Here is a 25,044-nt window from a genome sequence, read left to right on the forward strand (position 1 = left end):
ACAGCAGGCCGTTCTGCAAGCCATGAACTCACTTCATTTGTTGGGTCTTCGAAGTCACAGCATATCTCCAGAGGTCTTGGTCTTTCGTCATAGCCTCTGTGAGGCTCAACGTACAAAGGTCATGCTTGACCACTTTATCCCATGTCTTACTGGGTCTACCCCGGATTCCTTCAACAGTTTGGGAGTCCCATTTCTTCACACATCTCTCCTCATCCATCTGTACTACATAACCATACCAACGCAAAATCTCTCCTGCACTCTGCATCCGATGCTTCTTATGCCCAACATTTCTCTCAGGGCGCTTACACTCTGTCGTGCATGGACACTGACATTACACATCCAGCGGATCATGCTAGCTTCATTTCTTTCGAGCCTACGCATGTCCTCCACAGTCACAGCCCATGTTTCACTGCTGTGAAGCTTGGCAGTTCGCACACAACCTTATGTACTTTCTAAAATCTCTGACAAAGCCTAGAGAAACACCCAAGTACCTCAATTTGATCTACTAATTACTTCAGTCTACTGGAGGGATAAAGGTAGAATGAGGTATTTTTGCCTCTTGGCTGAAAAAGCTGTAAGATATTTTCCCAATTTCTATTCCTGTATGTTATATTTTAATAATTACTGGTATCTTTATATATTTTATATGTAAAGCTTAATATGTTATACACGTATGTATATTCTTGTAATTGTCATTTTAGTAAATAAATAAATAAATTGACATAGTATAATGTCTGAAAGTTCATGAACCACCTGTTGATCCCCTCCATTTTGTTATTGCTCTATAAATTAATGGTAAAATAACTCTTTACCCTCACCAATTTAGTACACTCGGTAATCTAATTGCAATGGAATTAAAAAGACTTGTGTATTAATAATTGAGTATTCTACCAGCAGTATATTGGATATATTATCCCTTAGTTGGTTGGATTCACAACCTCTAACTTTCTTGGAATATATATATGTATATATATATATATATATATATATATAATACATTCCAAAATTTAAAATTTAAACAGAAACATTACAAAGGAACAAATGGAAAATCCACGCACAAGATGGGATACTGCTCATTCTTTTGATAAGTGATGAGGAATGAGCAATGTCCCATCTTGTGTGTGAATTTTCCATTTGTTCCTTTGCTGTGTTTCTGTTTAAATTTTGTAACTTATTATTTAATGTAGCGCTATGCATCAATTCTTATGTTTTACCTATTGTGTTTTATATATATATATATATATATGTATATATCAGTTGGCATGATAGATCGGTAGCCACTACACACATTTTTTTTCTCTCCTTGTTTCTTTCTGTGTTCCTTTCTGTGGAAGAGCATAGGCTCGAAACGTAAAAGACTTTTTCAATTTCCGAGCGTTATACTAATACATCTGTTTGTTTTCTATACCACTTGTCTTTTTCATGAATTCTCCCTATATATATATATATATATATATATATATATATATATATATGCATGCATGCATATACGTATATATAGCATTAAGGAATAAGGATTTAAAATCTGTGCAGGTACCTTATTACCACTCTGATATAATCTAGATCTGGCTAACTACATCGAATGACAGAGAACATACAGAATCATTTACAATAAACAATTAACTGATACTTCATTTGGTAGATAACTCCTCAGTTTGTTTTATTGGATTTTATACAGCATGCAGAGTATAACATCAAGACAGCCTAAAGAATGGAGAATTATACATCTTCAAAATTTATTTATCACAGTATTATTCTTATCAAATTTCAATCCGACACAAGTTTCTGTTGGATAGGTGTCCTAGTGTCCTTTGATGTAGCATTTATATGCATTTGGTTGATTCATTTGCAGTACATATTCATCCAAGGTAGGCATTGCTATGCAGCTTTGTTCAAGGTTTTGTCCATGCAGTTTAATTGTTGACATAGATACATCATCCACATACATCCTAAACGTTCTGTTTTTATGAACAAAGACCGAGAAAATCGTTGAATTGGGATACGATAATCTAGTGTCTTCCAACAGCACAAAGACAGTCACTACACATACCAAAGAAATAGTCATCCACCCTAAATCTGAATAACATTCTCTCCTTATCTATGAACTACTCATTTAAATCCTCAACATTACTACAAAGTTATATAACCCCTGACTTTTCACAATAACTTTACATTATCATGAAGACCAGAAAGTACTTCAATTTTGATCAGTTGACTTAAGTTCTAGCTCACAGATATGAAGTTTCCTCTCCTCCTCCTCTGTATGAACATCACTTGAAACCTCTGTTGGTTTGTTTACGTCCTCATTATTTAGCGATAGAATAGATACCAGGTTTTCAAAAATAAGTACTGGGACCCTTAATCCTTTTGTTGCCGTATTTCTGCCATCGTTTCTGTTTATTTGAATATAATGAAGAATTTATTAAAATAACTTTTTCATTACTAAACTGTTTTTGGAACATAAATTAACGTAAAATTCTGATAGGTTTTAATTTAGAATACTTCAAAACTGGAAGTTTGCTTCAGAGAACGAGAGTTGGTCTCAAGCAGGCGGTGCTCCCAGCATGACCGCAATCTAATGAGTGGAACAAGATAAAAGATAATATTGGGATTACTACTACTACAGACACCCTAGACTGCATGCAAAAGAAGGCCATTGGTTGACTGAAAAGAATTCACTCACCAGCTCATTACAATTATCGGCTTTCCGAGACATTTGTTGTCTACCTCTTTTACAATTATTACATCGGCCTCTGTCCTTAATTTCGTATGTTGTGATTCTATTTTCATTAAATAATGTGCGAGTTCTCTCCCTTACAAAACCGGCTTGAAAATCATCTCCGGCAAAATTCGCCAGATGCACTTCTCTTTTCTTCTCTCTTCTGCGTCTGTGCACTAAATAGATTTTCCCTAATAATTACTCCCTACAACTCTACAAATCTTTCTTTCTTTTTTTTTTGGCAGAAATCGAACTTAAATTAAGCATTAACTGTACTGTGTTGTTTCTTATAAGTATCATGAAAGGAAACTCTAACAGCATGCAAACGTTTTATCAAATCATGAACTTATTGATGGATTTCAAGAAATAGCGACTTGAAATGAAATAAGTTTGTAGATGTTTATGCTGCATAATTTTTGAAGGTTATAATGAAATTTCAAAGTCTGTTAACCTTGTATTCTGTAGACACTGGGGTGGCTGTGTGTTAAGATGTTTGCTTCCCAAACACATGGTTCTGGGCTTGGTCAAGTGTCTTGGACAAGTGTTTTTTGATAGAGCCCCAAGCTGGTCAAGGCCTTTGGATGGATTTAGTAGACAGAAACTGATAGAAGCTGATCGTATGTATGCATGTATATGTGAGCGTGTGCATGTTTGTGTGTCCTTGTCTGGACATTATATGGTAGTTGTAAAATGATTGTCACTGTCATACAAGCAGTAACATTCATTTCCAATATTCTGTGAAAAGAAGTTTTCTACGGGGAAACATTAGCTTGCTTGGAAACAGGTAAGGGTTGGTCACAGGAAGGGCATCAGGCCATAGAAAAATTTGCCTCAGTAAGATTTGTCTGATCTATGCAAGCATGGAAAAGGGAACATTAAAAGGATGATGGTGAGTTATGGAGATTTTAACGATTCAGGCTGAGTCCTTCAGGGTTGAGATGAAAATGGTAGGGAAAGGAAAAACAGAGTTTTACATATACATATATATATATATATATATATATATGAGAGAGTTAGCCTAGATGAGATGCAGATTGGTTTTGTGCCAAGCAGAAGCACTACTGATGCTATATTTCTGGTAGGGTAACTGCAGGAGAAACATATAGCTAAAGATAACCCTCTGTACTTGGGTTTTGTTGACTTGAAGAAAGCCTTTGACAGGGTCCCCTGATCCCTTATCTGGTGGTCAATATGGAAACTGGGGATAAACAATTGGTTGGTAAGGTCTGTACAAGCCCTGTACAGGGATGCTGTCAGTAAGGTGAGGGTTGGCAATTAGTAGTGAAGAATTCCGGGTAGAAGTAGGGATTCACCAAGGATCAGTCCTCGACCCCCTCTTATTCATTATAGACCTCCAGGCAATAACAGAGGAATTCAAGATAGGCTGCCCTTGGGAGCTCCTCTATGCTGATGACCTTGCTCTAATAGCCAAGTCACTACCAGAACTAGAGATGAAGTTCAGAGTGTGGAAGCAAGGTCTGGAATCGAACGGCCTTAGTGTTAGGGTGGTTGCTCTGAGCATGTAGCGGCTAGAATAAGAATAGCCTGGGCAAAGTTCAGGGAGCCCTTACCTCTGCTGGCAACTGATGGCCTCTCGCTCAGGTTGAAAGGTAGACTGTATGATGCATGTGTGTGAACTGCCATGCTACATGGCAGTGAAACATGGGCCATGTCTGCTGAGGACATGCGTAGGCTTGAAAGAAATGAAGCTTGTATGATCCACTGGATGTGTAATGTCAGTGTGCATACATGACAGAGTGTAAGTGCCCTGAGAGAAAAGTTGGGTATAAAAAGCATCAAATATGGTGTGCAAGAGAGATGACTGTGCTGGTATGGTTATGTATGGATGAGGACAGCTGTGTGAAGTGCTACTCCTTAACTGTAGAAGGAACTTGAGGAAGAAGTAGACCCAGGAAGACATGGGATGAAGTGGTGAAGCATGACCTTCAAATATTGGACCTCACAGAAGCAATGACAGGAGACCGAGACCTTTGGAGATATGCTGTGATTGAGAAGATGTGGCAACTAAAGTGAGATTGCAGCCATGGCTGATGCTATTGTTGCATGTCTGATCCATTTAAGAGTACCCTTGATGTGTCGGTTGATATGATATGCCTGAGAAGACCTGTTGAGTCAAGTAAAACCAAAATCATTGCTGTGGCCAGTGTCCACTGACTGGCTCCCATTCCAGTGGCATGTAAAGTGCATCATCCAAATGTGGTCGATGCCAGTGTCCTCCAACTGTCTCCTGTGCCAGTAGCATGTAAAAAGCATCATCCAAACATGGCCGATGCCAGCACCCCTGATTGGCACCTGTGCCGGAGGCATGTAAAAAGCACTATCTGAATGTGATCGATGCCAGGCCCTCCTGGCTTGCTCCTGTGCTAGTGGCATGTAGAAAGCACCCACTACACTCTCGGAGTGGTTGGCATTAGGAAGGGTATCCAGCTGTAGAAACATTGCCAGATCAGACTAGAGCCTGGTGCAGCTGCTGGCTCTCCAGACCTCAGTCAAACCATCCATTCTGTATAATATATTCAATGAAGAATTAACTCTTCAAAATTTAATATATTAAACCTGTGTATCTTGGATAAATTATCCCTATAAGAGGTTTGAATATCCTCATTGAGACTGTGTATGTGTACATGTACAGAGTGCGATGGATAAATTGTTGCCATTTTGGATTTTTTATTTCATGTATGCACAATGTTTGCTTTTCATTTTGTCAACTGCACAGTATAGAAGGCTCACTTGGGCACCATCTGCGAGAAAAATAGCACCATGACACAACTCACTTTGCCAGAAATTTGCAAACAACATGATGTACTGCTTGGCATTCTCACTGGAAGCTCCAGTATGAACATTTCAGAGTGTTTGGGTGTCAATCTGAGGACATGTATTGAAAGTGATAAAAATCAAACATCCAGTCAACTTGATGGTGTTTTGAGTGATCACTAGTAATGGTAATGTTATGCCTCCATTCATCTTCCCACACGGCCTCAGACTCAACCCACCGGCCTACATCAAGTGCCTAGAGGAAGTAGTGCTACCCTGGGTTAAGAGGGTGGTCAAGAGGAAGACCCTATGTCTGACAACAGAACTCTGCATTATGTCACACAAGCAGGTGAACACAGTCATAGCTGTGAGACAATTTCTGTGACCACATCACCCCTAACATTTGGTCACCTAACTCCCCAAACTGTAACCCACTTGATTATTATGTGTGGGGTGCAGTTGAGTGAGAGATCAACAAAACTCCTTGTAACACCAAAGATGAACTGAAGGCAGCATTCACTAACTTAAACAAGGAGACTGTCCAGAAGAGTTGCAGGAGATTCTGAAGTTGTCTGGAGGCCGTGAGTGAAGTCAATGGTGATTTTATTGAATAAATTTACTCTTTAGTATTTCTAGATATTTTTATGTAATTTTGGTAAATATATCTGTTAAAATGAGGTATCAGTATTATTTCCATTTTTGTGTTATTTAGACGACAGTTTATTCACTGCACCCTGTATATACTGTATCTGATGGCCTATAAGACACACCTTTTTTACCCCAAAATTGCTTAAAAAATTCCCCTGTATCCAATGCATTCAATGTAGGCTCAAAACTCACCCTACGGTATATATGTTTACAAAACATGTGCTGCCATCTATTGGTGAACAATCGCGTACAGTATGTTTATAACGAATGTGGATGCAATAAATTGCTTATAATTACCGGTAATAACATAAAGTTATATAGGTAAGTGGAGGAATTAAAACATTATTTTAGTAGTAATTTATTTAATAAAAGTATAGCTTAGACTTGGGTGTGTTCTATGCACTCATGCACCTTATGGGCCATCAAATATGGTGCGTGTGTGTATGCTGAATATCTATTGTTACTTTCATACGTATTGTTTTATGCTGTTTTACTGACCACCAACACGAAACCATATCTATGTTGTATTAGATGCCCCATGAACGTGTATTGAGCAATTCAGTGTTTTGTACAAATAAAATTAACATCCATTTATACACTACACCACACACATTTAAAGAAATCAGAAATATAAAACGAATGTCTATTGAAACGGAAAAAATGACAATGCTGGAGCAGCCAAACATTCAAGGATAGACTCAGGAGGGAAGATCAGCAGTTATGAACACAATCATAGACCAACTTTCTACCATGAAGCAACAACAAAAATTATAGAAAATAAGTTAACGTGGTGCTCCTGCATGGCTGCAGTCCTATGACTGAAACCATTAAAAAATATAAGAAAATGTGTACATAAATCTATGTATGTATGTATATATACATAAATATATCTCCGTGTGTATTAGCTAAAGCAGTGTATGCACACTATAGAATAGACGCAAGAATATTTTTGAGGTAATTAGCTTCATCTTTAGAGATGACAATTATTTAAATATTTACATCCACACTATATTTCAATTGGTGCACACTCCAGTACCAGAACCTGCTACCATAATTTCTATTCTTAAGGGCAATAAGGTTTTTTTTTAATTCTGAACACAAATGTAATTGTTCACTCTCCTCAAAGCAAAGAATATAGTTGCAAGGATAAGGTCTGGATCCCAATTGATTCATAGTTTTATCTTATGCTTACATTGTGACAATGTTCTAATGGATAAGACCATTATTACTCTAAGAGTAATAGTTCATTATCATCATCAGATGTCCATTGTCCATGCTGGCATAGGTTGGATGTTTTGACCAGGGCTGGCAAGCTGGAAGGATGCACCTGACTCAAGTCTAATTTGGCATGGTTACTATTGCTTGAAGCCTTTCCTAATGCTAACCACTCTGAGAGTCTAATAGGTGCTTTTATGTGCCACCGGTGTGACACCAGTACCTGCCATGACTGTGATTTTACTTGGCTTGAGGGGTCTTCTCAAGCATGACATGCCAAAGGTCTTGGTCATATGTCATTGCCTCTGTGAGGCCGAACACTTGAAAAAAGCTTTTTCACATGCCACCAGAAATGGCCACTCTGTGAGGCCCAGTGCTCAAAAAGTGCTTTTTACGTGCCACTGGCTCAGGTGCCAGTTATGTGATACCAGCATCGGCCACGACTACAATTTCACTTGGCTTGATAGGTCTTCTCAAGCACAGTATATCACCAAAGGTCTTGGTCACTAGTCATTGCCTCTGTGAGGCCCTAAGTTCAAAGATCATGCTTCACCACCCTGTCCCATGTCTTCCTGGGTCTACCTCTATCACAGGCTCTCTCCACAATTAGAGATCGGCACTTCTTTAGACAGCTGTCTTCGTCTATATGCATCACATGACCATACCACTACAGTTGTCTCTCTTGCACACCACATCTGCTGTCTCTTATGTCAAGAGTCTTACACTCTCTTGAACATGTACCCTGACATTGCACATCCAGTGCAGCATACTGGCTTCATTTCTTTCAAGCCTACACATGTTCTCAGCTGTCACAGCCCATGTTTGACTGTCATGTAGCATAACTATTTGCATACAGGCATCATACAATCTGCCTTTCACTCTGAGGGAGAGGCCCTTTGTTGCCAGCAGAAACAGGAGCTCTCTGAACTTTGTCCAACCTATTCTTATTCTCACAGCTATACTCTCAGAGCATCACCTCTGCTACTAACTTGGTCACCTAGATAACGGAAGCTATCTACTACCTCTAGCTTACCCCACTAGCAGTTGATGGAGTCCATTTTCTGTACATTCGGTGTTTATTGTACCTGTGCGTCCTACACAAAAAAGCTGTTTTCTCTGTTAACCTTCCTCTGATATTGTTGCACATCTGATATGTCCATAGCTAACACCGGGTACATCTTATGGAGTTTCTACCTATGCCTTTTCTACAGATTGAGCAGGGCCATCTACCTGAAGGGATTTGTGATTTGTCTGCCTTCCTACTTACTAAGATTTTGGTTTTTGTTAGGTTAACTGTAAGGCCCTTCCATTCTAGACCTTACTTCCATGCCTGAGACTTCTTCTCTAGTTCTGGTACCTAGTTCATATTCATTTTGGTGTGATGTACACACCAAGGAATAAGATATCTGATCAGTATAATTAAAACATGGTTTAGGTGTAAATTTCCAAAACTGTTTCATGACTTAAAACTTATAGTCTATAAAATATATATATATATATGACTCTCTTTAGATCTATGTAGTTTCAGTGTATCTCCATGGGCAAGTATCTTCTACAATAGCTCCAGGCCAACCAATGCCTTGTGAGTGAATTTATAGATGGAAACTGTGGAAGCCTGAATATATATATATATATATATATATATAGATATATAAAACAAAACAGGAAAGTGGAAAATTCTTGGTATTGTTTATTCTCCATTACATGTTTCATTTGCTAATAGGAATTACAAAGATTTACATGTTATATAGACATGTAAGGAATTTCTGATTAGAAATTCGTCAGACAGAAAAAAAGAATTAATAAATCGAAATTTTTTTTTCTCTGTTTGACAAATTTCTAATTGGAAATTCCTTACATGTCTATCTAACATGTAAATTTTTGTAATTCTTATTAACAAATGAAACATGAGTAATAGAAAATAAATGATACAAAAAAGTTTCCACTTAACTGTTTTGTTTTACAATAACTTTGTAAATAATATTTCCATAATTTTCAATTTTAATATGTATTTTGACTAACTTGCAGCAGCAACTATGGGCACATATCAGATTGTAATAATAGAAAAAGTAGATGTGCTTCAAGAGGAAACAGCTAGGATTTACCCTAATTACCTATATGATGCACACACTTGTATATAGTTATGCCTGTATCTTTCTATCAGTGTTTGTCTCTCCACACTGCTTGACAACTGGTGTTGGCTTGTTTATGCCCTCATAGCTTAGTAGTTTGGAAAAAGAAACTGACAGAATAAGTACTGGGGCCAAATTGTTTGGCTAAAACCCTTCAAGGCAGTGCTCCAGCATGAAATAAATAAAAGGTTAAAAGATATTAAAATCGTGTAGAGGTGCAGGTGTGACTGTAGTAAGAAGCTTGCTTCTCAACCACATGGTTCCGGGTTCATTCCCACTGTGTGGCACCTTGGGCAAGTGTCTTCTATTATAGCCTCGGGCCAACCAAAGCCTTGTGAGTAGATTTGGCAGACAGAAACTGAAAGAAGCCCATCGTGTATATCATCATCATCATCGTTTAACGTCCGCTTTCCATGCTAGCATGGGTTGGACATATATATATATATTTATATTTATGTGTGTGTCTGTTTGTCCTCCCTGCCATCGCTTGACAACCGATGTTGGTGTGTTTACGTCCGCGAAAATTAGCGGTTCGGCAAAAAGGGATCAATTTTTAATAAGTACAAGGCTTACAAAGAAAAAGTCCTGGGGTTGATTTCTTCGACTAAAGACGGTGCTCCAGCATGGCCGCAGTCAAATGGCTGAAACAAGTAAAAGAATAAATAGTTTTAATGTGATAAGTGAACCTATGCAAAAATAAATAAATAAATAAATAAATAAATGTATAATTAATCATGATTAGTGACATGTGAATTGTGGAACTGAAATATACTTAGAATTAATTTTAAGTAGTGGTGGTGGTGGTGATTAGAACTTCAGAAATAGAATCTATTATAAAAGTTCTTATGAATAAAATTAATTCAGTTAATTAATATGTAACTCTTATGTTATTTATGACACAGTTTTTCTTTTTGTTGTTGTTGTCATGTCTCTATTAGTCAGAAATTCTGATGATATAAACCGAAAATGTTTTTTTTTTTTGATAGTCCAATCTTGGTTAAATAAAATTCATAAATTGTACAATTATCTCCCTTACATTTAGAATTCCAAAGTTGTCTCCCTTTAATTTGGCTTTTCTTGCCTAATTAATACAGTATGTATATTTATATAATACTAGCAGTATCGCCCGGCGTTGCTCGGGTTTGTAAGGGAAATAACTATATAAGCATTTTTAGAGAGTTATAGCCAAAAAATATCAAAAAAATGCATTAAAAAGGAAAAAAAAATGATGGTAAATTTTTTTTAAATCGTTGACACATCGTAGACATTTTTAGAGAGTTACTTCCCTTATATAATAGCAAAAAAATGCATTAAAATGGAAAACATTATGGTAAATTTTTTTTTAAATCGTAGACTCATCGTAGACCCGCGCTAATACCCAGAAGGGCTCGATATGAATCACGACTATAAGATACCCGGTTTTGGTTAAACTGCACCGCAAAATGTGGGAGTAGTTAGGAATCTAAATCGTAGGAGACAGACACACAACTTCACTTTTATATATAAAGATATTGACGTTTTTGTTACTGAATTCTCTCTCCTGATACTTATATTGTTTATAAGCTAAATGAGTAGTTCTTTAAGTTTTTCATTTTGAGGTTTTGGTGGTAAATAAAGAGGCCAAGATAGGTGAACGAAATTAATGTAGCATATGTTTAGGTTAATGAGCAGTAAACAGCTGGAAAATAAAATCATTGTGTTCCAGTTATTGAATGCTCTTTTACTTCTTTCAGTCATTTGACTGTGGCCAAGCTGGAGCACCGCCTTTTAGTCGAGCAAATCGACCCCAGGATTTATTCTTTGTAGGCCCAGTACTTATGTTATCGGTCTGTTAGGCCGAACCGCTAAGTTACGGGGATATAAACACACCAGCATCGGTTGTCAAGCGATGTTGGGGGGACAAACATAGATGCACAAACACATACATATATATACACATATATATGACGTGTTCCTTTCTGTTTCCATCTACCAAATCCACTCACAAGGCTTTGGTTGGCCTGAGGCTATAGTAGAAGACACTGCTTGGAACCATGTGGTTGGTAAGGTGCCACGCAGTGGGAATGAACCCGGAACCATGTGGTTAGTAAGCAAGTTACTTACCACACAGCCACTCCTGCACCTATGCTAGATATGTTTTAAAATTTTAATCTTATTGGTTTGGCCCAAAGGAAGGAGCTGTGCCCCTGGTCTTTGCAAGCTCTCTGAGTTTAGTGAAAACAGTGCATTTAACTCTTTTGACACCAACCCACCCCTGGTTCCACGATACAAACTTTCTGTTTTAAAGTAATCTAAATTAAAACCTTTTGTCAAAATTTCATGTTAATTTATGTTCCAAACCTTAGCTTAATAATGGCTGGGTTATTTTACTAAAGTCTTCATTAATTTTCAAAATTAGTTGAAACAAAGGCAGTGTATTTCAGCAGAAATATGACAAGAAAGAGTTAATTGTTGAAGTTAACAGCTACAGAAAAATAAACAGAGATGGAGGGGATTCTATAGTGAGGAAGACCTGGCTGATGTGACTAGTGCAAAGTGGAGTGGATGATAATTTGGTTGACAATAGGAGGTGAATCTGATTGAAGGTGGCATGAGACCAACTAGTTCTGAGGAGCAGAGGCCACTGTAGTGACAGTAGAATAGGCAATAGCACATCCATGGGTGGGTGGCTGCAATAAGTTGGTGGCTAAATTTGTCATTTCAATCAGTCAAGTAGCCATTTTTTTTCTGGATGTGATATATCTGTATTTGTAGTAGCAGCACTGTCCTAGATAGTACTCCATTGTGGGTGTTAGGTGAACTTTGTAGGTTTGTAGATGATGAAGGTTGAAGAGGAAGGCCTGTCTGAATACTCTAAATTAAAAGGCTGTGATGAATGCATTAAATATGTGTCCATCATTCTATGTTTTTGTTATGCAAGCTGGTGGGGCTTGCATGAGCACCCTAATTTTTTTCGCATTGCATGTACCGGGTGTCTTGGGCTCTCAGTGAAGAACATTTTAGGAGGAACCATACAGGCCAAAACAACTGGGAAGGGGACATGCTACCACAACACAGATGGAAATAAATATGAAGTGGGTGAACATATCAGGGAAGTATGTATCTAGGAGTAAAGATTAGATAGTATTTTAGTGTGGTAACTTGTGAAAATCAATAGCGGTGATAAAAAGTGGATGTAGATGGTACCTGTGCTATTGATAAAAGAGATCATCATGAACTTCCTGGTGAACTTAATTTGCGTAGCCTCCTGTACCAGTGTTAAACAGACGCTCTGCCCCTACAAGTTAATCCATAAGCAGCTTGGAGGATTTCATCAGTTTTTGTAGTAAGTTTTCTCAGTTTAACACAAAGCTTTATTGTGTAGCAAGTTTCCAAATTGTTTTTGTGTCCCAACTGCATTTAGTGAAGAAGTCAGCTGTAATGAACAGTGTTTAGTAGGGCATGTTAAAAATGCTGCTACAGTTGTCTCCTTCAATCTGGAATAACAAAAGCTAGCAGCTCAGCTTATTAGATGTATAGTAATGATTAAAAAAAAAACACGATTTTTTCGTGGCCTTGTCAGTATTGCCTGATTGGCCCTCGTGCTGGTGGCTCTTAAAAGCACCCACTACACTCTTGGAGTGGTTGGCATTAGGAAGGGCTGTAGAAACTCTGCTAGATCAAGATTGGAACCTGGTGCAGCCATCTGGTTCACCAGTCCTCAGTCAAATCGTCCAACCCAAGCTAGCATGGAAAGCGGATGTTAAACGATGATGATGATGACAGTAATCTTAGATAACTATCACTGCCTTTTCTAAAAAAAGTTTCAAAATTTTTGGAATGTTCCCCATACCTTATAGAAGTAAGCTTATTACTTACTCTAATGAAGGAACCTCCATGTAGTTACTCAGCCTGACAGAAATAGCGACCAAATTGCCCACATATCTTGAAGGAAGGAAACATTGGATAATAATGTATGAATTATCCTGAAAAATATAGATGGGAGGATCATGCCTGGAACACCTTTGTTCTTAGACCTGCTCAACCAGATTTAGACAATATACAGCTGGTATAAATTGGTATGCATGTCACCATTAATTTTTGAAAATATTTAAAGGTAATTTCTACTATACTTTTTCTTGGAGATCATTCAAAAAGGAACATTAGTGAAGTATGGGTGAATATTTTGGGAAATATGACAATTTGAATGGTCAGCAAATTGGGTGAAATGTTGCCTAGTTGGCCTAAATGAATAATTAGCCATATCTTTGAAATTGAAGTGATAATTATTTTCAAATTAGGCAAGTTAATAGTGATTGTGGTATAGCAGTTGCCTATTTTTCTTCAGGTTCTTGGAAAGAAAACTTTTTTTTGGCAATTTTTAAAATATTGATGTAAAACCTATTTTGTTGCATGTTACAAACAGTCAATTTCATAGTGTTTTCAGACCTATCCAAATCCAAAAGTACAATCCACAGGGACTTGAGTGTTATTGCATTTGTAGTAGGTATAAAAGTAAATAAATCCTGAGATTTTGGGGCATGACACCATTTCAATAAAATTTTAATTAATTATTAAAAATGGCTATAAATGGTGAGGTTTTGGATGAGGACACCCATGTAAGTTGGAGTCTCTGTTTTGATGGGAATTTTTTCCCTTTTTTGCAGCAGTCTTGGAAATGAGGTGGGTAAGCTTCTTATGAGAGAAAATTTTTGAAACTTTATGATTTTTTTCTTTACCCCTCCCCTCCAAACTGATTTTGGCCAATTTTTTTGCACTACACACTTAAAAATGACAGGAGAAGCCTTTTCAGTTTAAAAAAGAAACATTTTGAAAAAAATTTCAAATGAAAAGGTATATGATGATTTAATGGGATTTAGCTTTTGTTTTTTACACATCCCATGATCACATGACACTTTCTCAGAATTGCATGTAGACCTAGATTAAAAACAAACAAAATATGAAAACTAATTCCTTGCTTTAAGCATTAAAAACATGAATTAAAGACAGGAAAATCATCTGTAAGTTACAGCAAACTTGTTTGTAGTAGAGAGAGAAAGAACAACCCAAAATAAATATGTAAACACCACTACAAATTATCCAACTATATTCAGAATTGGGAAAAAATATATCACATTTGACTTTAATCGTCTACAAAATTATATTCATTGCACAATATAATTTTTATTTGTGAAATTTGACCAATATTTCTCAAAGAAAAATGAAATTTACATGTACAAGAATATCCACTACATAAAATTTGGTCACACTTTGTTAAAACAACAAGAGGAAATGAGCAACATTCTCAATACAATGATACCATGCTAAGCTTGGGCTCTTTAGTACATTTTTTTGTGTGAAAATATGCAGAATGCATAAGATATTTGAAGACAGATTTATGTCTATAAAAATACAGATATATAACAACACATAATAACTTTATTTATCAAAAAACGCTATGAGGATAAAAAAACACAAACCTTTTCTATAATGTTATTCAATAAAGCCACCTTCAGCTTCAACAACTGCTTCTATATGAGATCTAAATCATCGACATGCTTGAATCAAGCAGTCCTTGTTCATTTTGGACATTACTCTGACTATGGCAGCTTTCAAAGAATCTTTGGTGTCATGGACATGATCATTGACCTCTCTCTCAACAACACTCTACATGTAATAGTTCAATGGATTTAAATCTGGGGAATTAGGAGACCAAATGTGAGGGGTTATGTGATCATGAAAATTTTCAGCCATCCATTCCTGTTACTAAAGCCATGTGTGATAGTGTAGAGTCTTACTGAAACATATATGGCCTTCTGTTGCATACACTGTCTATCCAGGGCTTAACAATTATGAACCATGACAGTTGCATGAAATTTTGTATGCATAACACTTGGGGCTTCAGAAGGATCTGCACATAACCATCTGTAATTTCTTCTGTTAACTTTTTGATCTTGGGCGAAGTTTTTCTCATTTCAGAAAAACTAAATCAAATCTTTTCTCCTAGATTTTTTAATTTGTTTAAGAACCTTTTAGATTTGATGTAGTGATTTTCTTTTGCTTTTTCTGACAAATTGACCATTACTCATCTTATAAGACTTATATCTGATGTCTTCGTGGACAACATTTCTGACTGTTCCTTCTGACACATGGAGATCTTTTGCAATTGACCTCTTGGACTTTCTGGGATTGTAATAAATGGGCTGTTGAACTTGCTGGATAAATTCAGGTGTTCTGATGATTTCAGAGCATTTAGAATGCTTTTTATGCTTTGATACTGGTGATACATTTCCGTCTTCAGTTTCTAGCTCCTTACAAACTTTGTAGATGAAAGATGTCGCAACTTTCAAAAATCAAGATAATTCTAAATCGCTATACTCAGCCTTTATAACCTCAATAACAGCATGCCTCTTCATTTCTTGAGTAAGCTGCCATTATTATTATTTTCTGAAACAAAGATTATACAGATTTAGCAAAAAAGGCAGCAATGATCCAAAAAAGTATGTCCTCAAATACTTTACGCATCCTGTATGTTTACTTAGTAGTTAGTTTGTCCATTTCTTGAAATTTTGGCTGCATCTTTGAAACCTTGGATTTGTGTTTCATTTGACTTCTTGCCATGTGTGAATATGTCAGTTTGACAATAAGCATCAGTATACCAGCCTCTTTATTGACTTTGTGCTTCCTGCCATATTGTAGCTAGATTGAGCAATGACCATATTGAATTCCTGGGAAACTTTTTCATAAAAATCTCAAAGACAGTATGTTCTTTTTTAAGTGAAAATTAACTATGAAATTTTTACTTTTATATTTTGTAATGATTATCTAATCTGTCCCTGTCAATTTTTATATCAAAATAAAGCAGAAACATTCCTCTTTATGACTGGATTACTTTCAACACAGCTTAAATTATAGTATTTCAGCGCATTGAACTAGAACTAGGCTACTGTTCAGCAATCAAAAAAAAAAGGTGCGTGTCGGGGGAGAGAGGGGGGGGGCAAACTTTGTAAATGTGTGGAAATATCACAGACCATGACATGATATGTAACTGTCAGATTTTAAATAAAACTATATGAAAAGAAAGTTCATGTCCAGAACTTTCAAATGATATATAATTTTGACATGAAAATAGCAAAACTAAAAGTGTGTTTTTGTGTGTTCAAACAGTGTTTGTTTCATTGTATGGCACTCTATAGTGGTACATACTTATAATATATATATGAGTCTGTATAGATACCTTATTGTATATAAGTCTATAAAAGGAGCATGCTGTGTTTACTTGCAAAGAAGTTGCACTATTTTATGCTTGATGTATTTTAATTGAAAATACTGGGGTGCAACTTGTGCATGGGGCAAAGCTGATATCAAGTCTGAATGTGAAAGAAGTGAATATTTGTGCCAAGATTGAACTCTACATTCGGAAAGCAACTTATACATTATTAAACATGGCAACTTGAGTAAAATAAAATAAAAGTTTTTAATTCAACAAAAAATGGTTTCATAAAATGAACACGTTGTTTGCAATGCTCTAGCATGGCCTCTGCCCAATACTTGAAACCAGCACAAGTGTATGAATAATGTATAGCATTCTTTAACAAATTTCTTGCAGAGTTCTGATATCATCTTTTATAACTTCATTATGGAAGGCTGTGTTTCATCTTTCAGACCAGGAAATACATCAACCCTGAATATTAACATTTACGAAATGCATAAACCTTTCAAACCAGTGATAGAACTTCTTATGGGAATGTTCAACTTTACAGAAACAGTTACCAAACCTCCCTCAAATCCCTACCATGTTAAAAAAAAAGAAAGATACATTAGCTAATGTAGTTGTAGATGTTTAAAAAGATGGGTTGGAAAGTCTGTCATCATAAGTCTGCTCAGTCCAGGATTAGGACTAAATAACAACTTACATCCAAATTATTGGGCATGATACTTTATCAAATGTATTCTCCAAATCAATGAAAGCCAGGCATAATGGTTTTTCTCTTAGCCAAGTATTTCATCCTTCCATTCACTATTTTTTAAAATTCTCTTACTATTACTCACTATTTGTTTGACACCTTCCTACTTTCATGATGTTAATATGTGAATTTTCCAGTCAAAACATATCTCCTTATTCTGTCAACTGAATTACTGTGCCTTGTAAAAAGTGACTCACTATTAGCCAATCCTAAATACTATTACATTTACATGCAAAGACACTGCTACATGGTCACTTGACCTGCGAGAAAAAGTAGCCAAATATCCCTCACATCATACTCTACCATCTAAAGAAGGAAGGACACATTGGATAGTGAAATACTTACATATATTCAAGCTGGGAAAAGATGGATTGTTATAGCATGAATGCTTTGATCTATTCACTCAAGGTTGACCTGACAGTAAACATTGACAACAACAAGTGCAATTATTGCATTTATTTTGCTTTCTTTGATTGCACTGTCTTTACAATATTCATTCAACGGCAGTTTATTTAATGTTATTCTACTAAAGGGTTCCTTAGACTTAGGTTTCAGCCAAATTTCCTTCAAATTGTTCTTTTTTGAATTAAACTTGTGTAACTTCCACATTAATTATTTGATGAAAAAAAAGCTATCTGTGTAAAGTCCTGTAAACCCAGTTTTGAATTGAACTTTAGAAGTTTCTAGTATTAGCGATAAAATGAGAACTGAGTATTGATGAAAAAGAAAAGATTGTTAGAGGCCCCACCTCCCATATTTGTTCATAAATAGGAGTTAAATCTTTGTAACAGACATATGAGGTAAATTCTCTGACACTTCACTCTCCGTGATATATACAGAAGAATTTAGAATTTATTTGTTTTTTGCTGTTCTTTTTGTTTTGTATAAGACTCTAATTACATGATGACCATATTGAAAACTTTTGATCCAATAGATTAATAAAAGAACAAAATACAAAGGAAATAGAAGAATAAAGCAATCCCAAACTTTATATCAGCTGATGTATCCTAATTAAATTGAATTTCTTCATTAAAGCCATCATGTTATATACTTACTAATTTGTTGATAAATTAATTAATATTTTTCCTTATTTTCTTTGATTTTTGTGATGACAAAAGAATCATGTGATATTCATCATTGTTCACATTTCTTAACATATTTTTCTTCTGAAATGTCCCTCTTCTCCTCTGTGTCGTTCATAACGATAGTTTTTATGTTTCATCTTTTGATGTGTTTGCTTTACTGTATTAATTATTTCTAAGCTATAACAAGTGAAATAAACAGTTGGAAACATATCACAATGCCTGATGTTTTAAAATTGGTAAAAGATGTTGGTTGAAAATTGCATATGTCAGAAGTGGGATGCTGTAGGACAGTGAAATAGAGTTAAAATTGTAGGCCTACACTAGAAATGTAATATATTCTTAGAATGATATAATTTATTTGAAGCATTGTGAAATAAAGTTTAACCCTTTAGCATTCAGATTTCTTTGTTAAATATAATGCTTATTTATTCACATTTTAAAAATTGAATCCTATGTTATCTTGTAGCTTTGAAATTTCAAAGATGTGGTTGTTTATTTTTAGAATCACATTGTAATGTAGTTGCGAGGGGCTGGATCTGGCTAGTTTGAACATAAAACAGGTAGAATATTTAGGTCAGATGTGGCCTGTTTAAATGCTAAAGGATTAAAAACACAAAGTAATAGAAAAGAAAAGAGACAAGAAAGGAAAAGAAAAGAAAAAAACAAAGGTGTGGGTGGGGTAAAGAAGTGGAAGATAGAAGGAGAAGGGGGATCAATGGGACCCTTACCCCAGAATAAATGGTGTGCTCAGCCATGCCCTGTAGTAATGACTGCAATGACATTGCTATGGCATTTGCGTGTAATGACTCTCACTGTATCAGTCACTCCACCTTGTGGGGCTCATTTCTCCAACGGGCCACTGTTATCCCTATTTTGTGGAGGAAATCAGTAGTATGGGGTCCAAGAGTACCTTATGGCTAAATGGCGACTGGTACAAACTGATAGTGGCTGGTTAGGCCTTTGTATTTAAACATTTTTCTCTCCTCAGTGTTGTGGATGGTGATACCCAGGTTTGCGACCAATCCTGCAAGGTTGGAGCCAGAGAACATGTCGTTGCACATTGTGTCCCAGACTAAAGATCTGCCTCCCCTAGAATGGGAAGAGGATTATTCCATTGGGGTGCTTACTGTTCCTGCGATCAAGACCTGCTGGCTCAAGTTGAGATGGGAAGCCAACTGTTTCAAAGCATCTTCTGATTATATCATTCAGAGCAGCATGTTGGAGGAATTGGTCCATACTAAGGCAGCAAGATAAATGATGCAGGCCAAATTTGTCTACTACCGCTCTGCAACAACATTTGTGTAGTTCACACATGTGGAGACCAAGGCATTGGGTTACTCTGGTGCACTCACCATCAAGAAGGGTACTGGGGTACTGGTAGATGAGGAGGACACTGAATTAAAAATGTCTTAGAAAGCCACTACACTACAGGAAATAAGATTCCTTTTATTCCTTTTACTTGTTTCAGTCATTTGACTGTGGCCATGCTGGAACACCGCCTTTTAGTTGAGCAAATCAACCCCATGACTTATTCTTTGTAAGCCTAGTACTTATTCTATCAGTCTCTTTTGCCGAACCACTAAGTTACAAGGAAGTAAACACACCACCATCGGTTGTGAAGCGATGTTGTGGGGAGTCAAACACAGACACAAACATGCACACACATGTATATACATATTATACGATGGGCTTTTTTCAGTTTTTGTCTACCAAATCCACTCACAAGGCTTTGGTTGGCCTGAGGCTATAGTAGAAGACACTTGCCCAAGGTACCATGCAGTGGGACTGAACCCAGAACCATGTGGTTGGTAACCAAGCTACTTGCCACACAGCCACTCCTGCACCTGATAACAAAAAGTTTACACTTATTTTGATATTTTAATAATTACTGGTACTTTTATAGTTGTAAGGCATAATCTGTTATAAATGTATGTATATTATTATATTTGTTTTTTTTTTAAATAAATAAATAGACACAATATAGTCTCTAAAAGTTGATGAATACCACCTCTTGATCCCCTCCATTTGCGTTGGACAAAACACATTGCTAAAATTGCCAAGAAGGCTGAGGGTGTCTTGGCATCACTTACCAAGTTTTGTGAGCCGCTTTCCAGCTAATTATCTGAGACTTTATATAGCTATGGTGCGGCCTCACCTGGAATTTGCATCACTGGTCTGGAACCCCTAGCTTGCCCAGGATATTATTTGTCTGGAAACTGTTCAGTGACGTGCAACCAAGAGAATACCCTCCATCAGGCATTTGCCATATTCTGAATGCCTTACTTCCCTGGGCATGGATACATTGAAACTCTGACATCTGGCAGCTGACTTAGCAGACACCCATAAAATTATTAACCATCTTACTAACAATATCTCTGCGCACCTTTTCAAACTCCACCTGTTTAACACCCATGGACATGTTTACAAAGTCAGAAAGCAGCACAGCTCCCATGACTTTCAGAAACATCTTTTCATGCTAAGAGTTGCTGAAGTATGGAACAAACTGCCAGCATCAGTTGTTAGTTGTCGGAGCACTGCATCCTTCAAAACTTCCATGCTTCCTGAGATACGCCAACACTGCAGCTGATTTTCTCCCCTCCATACACACGCAATCATGTATCTGACTCATACACTGTTCACTTCTCAGACATTTGCACATTACTGCATATGCTTTATATGTACTTTTGACAAGTTGTGGTGCACCTGAGCACTGTATACAATAATTTCATTATTATTATTATTTTCTTATTGCCATATATATTATCTATCTATCTCTCTCTCTCTATATATATATGTGTGTTATATATATATACATATATATATATATATATTATTATATACATGTATTATATATATTATATATATATATATATATATTATATATATTATATACATGTATTATATATATATATATATATATAATATATATATATATTATATACATGTATATATATATATATATATATATATATATATATTATATACATGTATTATATATACATATATATATATACACACACACACACATATATAGATAGATTAATATATATGTATGTATATATATATGTGTGTGTGTCTTAATGTTTATGTGTATACATATATATGTGTGTGTGTGTGTGTACTCATATACTTATATATATACATGCACAGCACAAATAATTGGGTAATCAGGAGCCAGAGTATAAGTTTTAGTAAGTAACAAGACTAAGTTTCAGAAGGAGGGAAAGCAGGAAAATAATCACGAAATGGAATAGTAACAAAAGCAACAACAAACAATATGTAACCACGGAAACTAATTTGTTGTAACTGCATTGAAGTTTCTTTCTAACTTATATTTTGGTAAAGTTGTTTTGAAATTAAATTGTATATGTGTAATATATATATATATATATATTATATATATATATAATATATATATATATATATATATATATATATATATATGTATATGTATGTATATATGTTTGTGTATGTATATATGTATGTATATATGTTTGTGTATGTATGTATGTATGTATATATGTTTGTGTTTGTGCACACATCTACATAAGCATATATATATATACACACACATGCACATACATACACATGTGTGCGTATGTATATGTGTGCACTTGCATGTTCATACACAGAGTGAGTGAGCACCAATGAGTTAATTAACAAGAAGTAACTTTTCTCTAGCAAGAAAACTTGTTCTAATTAGGAAAGTCATTGTGAAAAATTTCTTGCCTAGATATTGTGTAGGAAAGCTGAACTATTACTTAGACAACAGCCGAAGGATGAAATATTCTACAAAATTCTAAAAGAAAAAACAGTTCCTCACATGATCTATATCTCTGAACCTAATTAAAAGACCAGCTCCAAGAGACTCTGAAAGAAATAGAAAAGTCAATCTTAGATTAGGATATGTGCCCTTCCAAAATGTTTACTGCTAAACAGGCTGGGCTAAGGTGGAGTTCTAAGATCCCTATTATTTTTGTTATTGTTGGAGATGATTATGGGTATAATTAATAAAATCTGTGGATTTTCAGACTCTGTGTCTTGCAGTATTTAGATATATCTATTTAGATTATGAATTCAAATCATGTTAAAATCTACTGCATCATTTGTACCTTTGTGGTTGATAGAATAAGTAATAGTGAAGGTCTTGGATTGGTATAAATTTACTGTGCCCTGTTCTAAAATCTGTTGCCACCTTTCTGTGTTAGAACTAATACATTACAAAATCAGTTTATTGTTATAAAAAATGTTTTGTTACATATTTCTGCACCTGTATTTGTGATATTGTGCCTATGTTAGAAGGTTGTTGTCATCAATATCATCATCATCATTGTCATCTTCACCATCATGGGGAGCTGGACAAAATGCTTAGCAACATTTTTGTGTGTCTTTATGTTCTGAGTTCAAATTCTATGGAGATTGACTTTGCCTTTCATCCTTATGGAGGTTGATGAAATAAATACCAGTTGAACACTGGGGTTGATATAATCGATTAACCCTCCTCACCCTGAATTTCAGACTTTGTGCATATAATAGGAATGATTATTATTAGAGTACTTGTTTGGCAAGAGTTGTTGGAGTGTCAGTCATAATACTATACATTATAGGTCTTTACATTCTGAGTTCAAATTCCACCAAGATCAACTTTGCTTTTTATCCTTTCAGGGATGGTAAAATAAAATACCAGTCAAGTTCTAGGTTTGAAGGTATTAACTATCTCTTGTTTCCCTAAAATTTCTGGCTTTGTGCCTCAATCAGGAAATATTATTATTATTAGTGGATTAGCAAAGTTATTGAGCTGTCAGACACAACCAAGCCATGTCTCTGATGGTGATGATGATGATAATAATCATCCTTTGTACTTTAAGTATTAATACCAGACCTGAAAATTTGGGAAAGTGGGTAAGTCAATAACAACCCTATTGCTCAACTGATGCTGAAAGGATGAAAGGCAAAATCTACCTTGGTAGAATTTGGACCCGGAACATAAAAATAGATGAAATACTGCTAAGCACTTTGTGTGGGTTACTGATGATTCTACCAGCTTGCTGCCTTAATAATAATAATAATAATAATAATAATTTCAAACTTTGGCAAGAGGCCAGCGTTGAATATATTTGATACACACACACATTCATACATATATTCTCTCTGTCTTTCTCTCTCTCTCTCTCTCTCTCTCTCTCTCTCTATATATATATATATATATATATATATGTTTGTTTTTATGTTCAATTGTAATAAAAACAATTTTACATTAACCTGACAAGTCTTTCTATACTTTTGTAGGGTATAAATTTATTATTCTTATACAAGAATGTTATTGACAGTGACTTCGAAGTTTTAACCAGCTAAGCCATCATTGTCTGTCTGTCAATCAATCAATCATCTGCATATATATATATATATATATATATATATATATATATCTTTTATTATTTTAGTCATTAGTCTATGGCCATGCTGGGGCTCACCTTAAAGAATTTTTAGTTGAATGTACTGACCTCCAGTACTTATTTTTAAAGCCTGGTACTTATTCTATCAGTCTCTGTTTGCTGAACCGCTAAGTTATCGGGACATAAACACACCAGCAGACACAAATACGCACACACACACACACAACAGGATTCTTTCAGTTACCATATACCAAATCCAATCACAAGGCTTTGGTTGGCTTGAGGATTTAGTAGAAGACACTTGCCCAAGGTGCTCTGCAGTGAGACTGAAACCTTGAACCATGTGGTTAGGAAGCAAGATTCTTACCAAACAGCTATGCCTGCGCCTATATAAATGATGCTTTATCTCTAACGTATATGTGTGTGTGTGTATATATATATATATATATATATATATATGTACTGCAATCTTTGTAGCTATTCTGATCATTTATAGTTATTCATCAATACCATCTGCATGTTTAAATAATAATGCACACACACATAAACAAACACACATGTATATAATTCAGACATGTAGATTGCAATGATGAATAACTATAAATGATCTGAAAAGTTAAAATGCCTGCTTCATATGAATTTACCACAAAATGTGATTGAATTTCTATGATTTATAGTGTGACATGGCTTTAAAGACTTTAAAGACTTTGTAAGGAAACTGGTGCCAACAGTGATACAAATCCAAGATAGTTGTTGAACCAACTTTGATTCTACTCACCCATAAATCTGAACTTTTAAGTCTGTGTGAACAACATTTACGTTATTGTGTGTGTAAGAGAGAGATAGATATATATATAGAGAGAGAGTGAGAGAAATTTATTGGAAGGGACACTTTTTGATGCTTACATTGTTAACCCATTCATTCTCATTTCTCTAATGAAATGCACTGTCTATGTTTCAAGAAGATAATGAAATATTTTGAGACTTAGTAAAATAACTTTTACATTATTGGTGTTTGGAACAACTTAGTAAAAAGGTTCTTGCATAAAATTATGATGGACATTTTCAATTTAAGTATGAGCACTTTAAAATCTGATCCGTGGAGTTGATACACAAAACCATCAACTC

The sequence above is a fragment of the Octopus sinensis genome, linkage group LG2 (assembly GCF_006345805.1).
Source record: "Octopus sinensis linkage group LG2, ASM634580v1, whole genome shotgun sequence".
Lineage (NCBI taxonomy): Eukaryota > Metazoa > Mollusca > Cephalopoda > Octopoda > Octopodidae > Octopus > Octopus sinensis.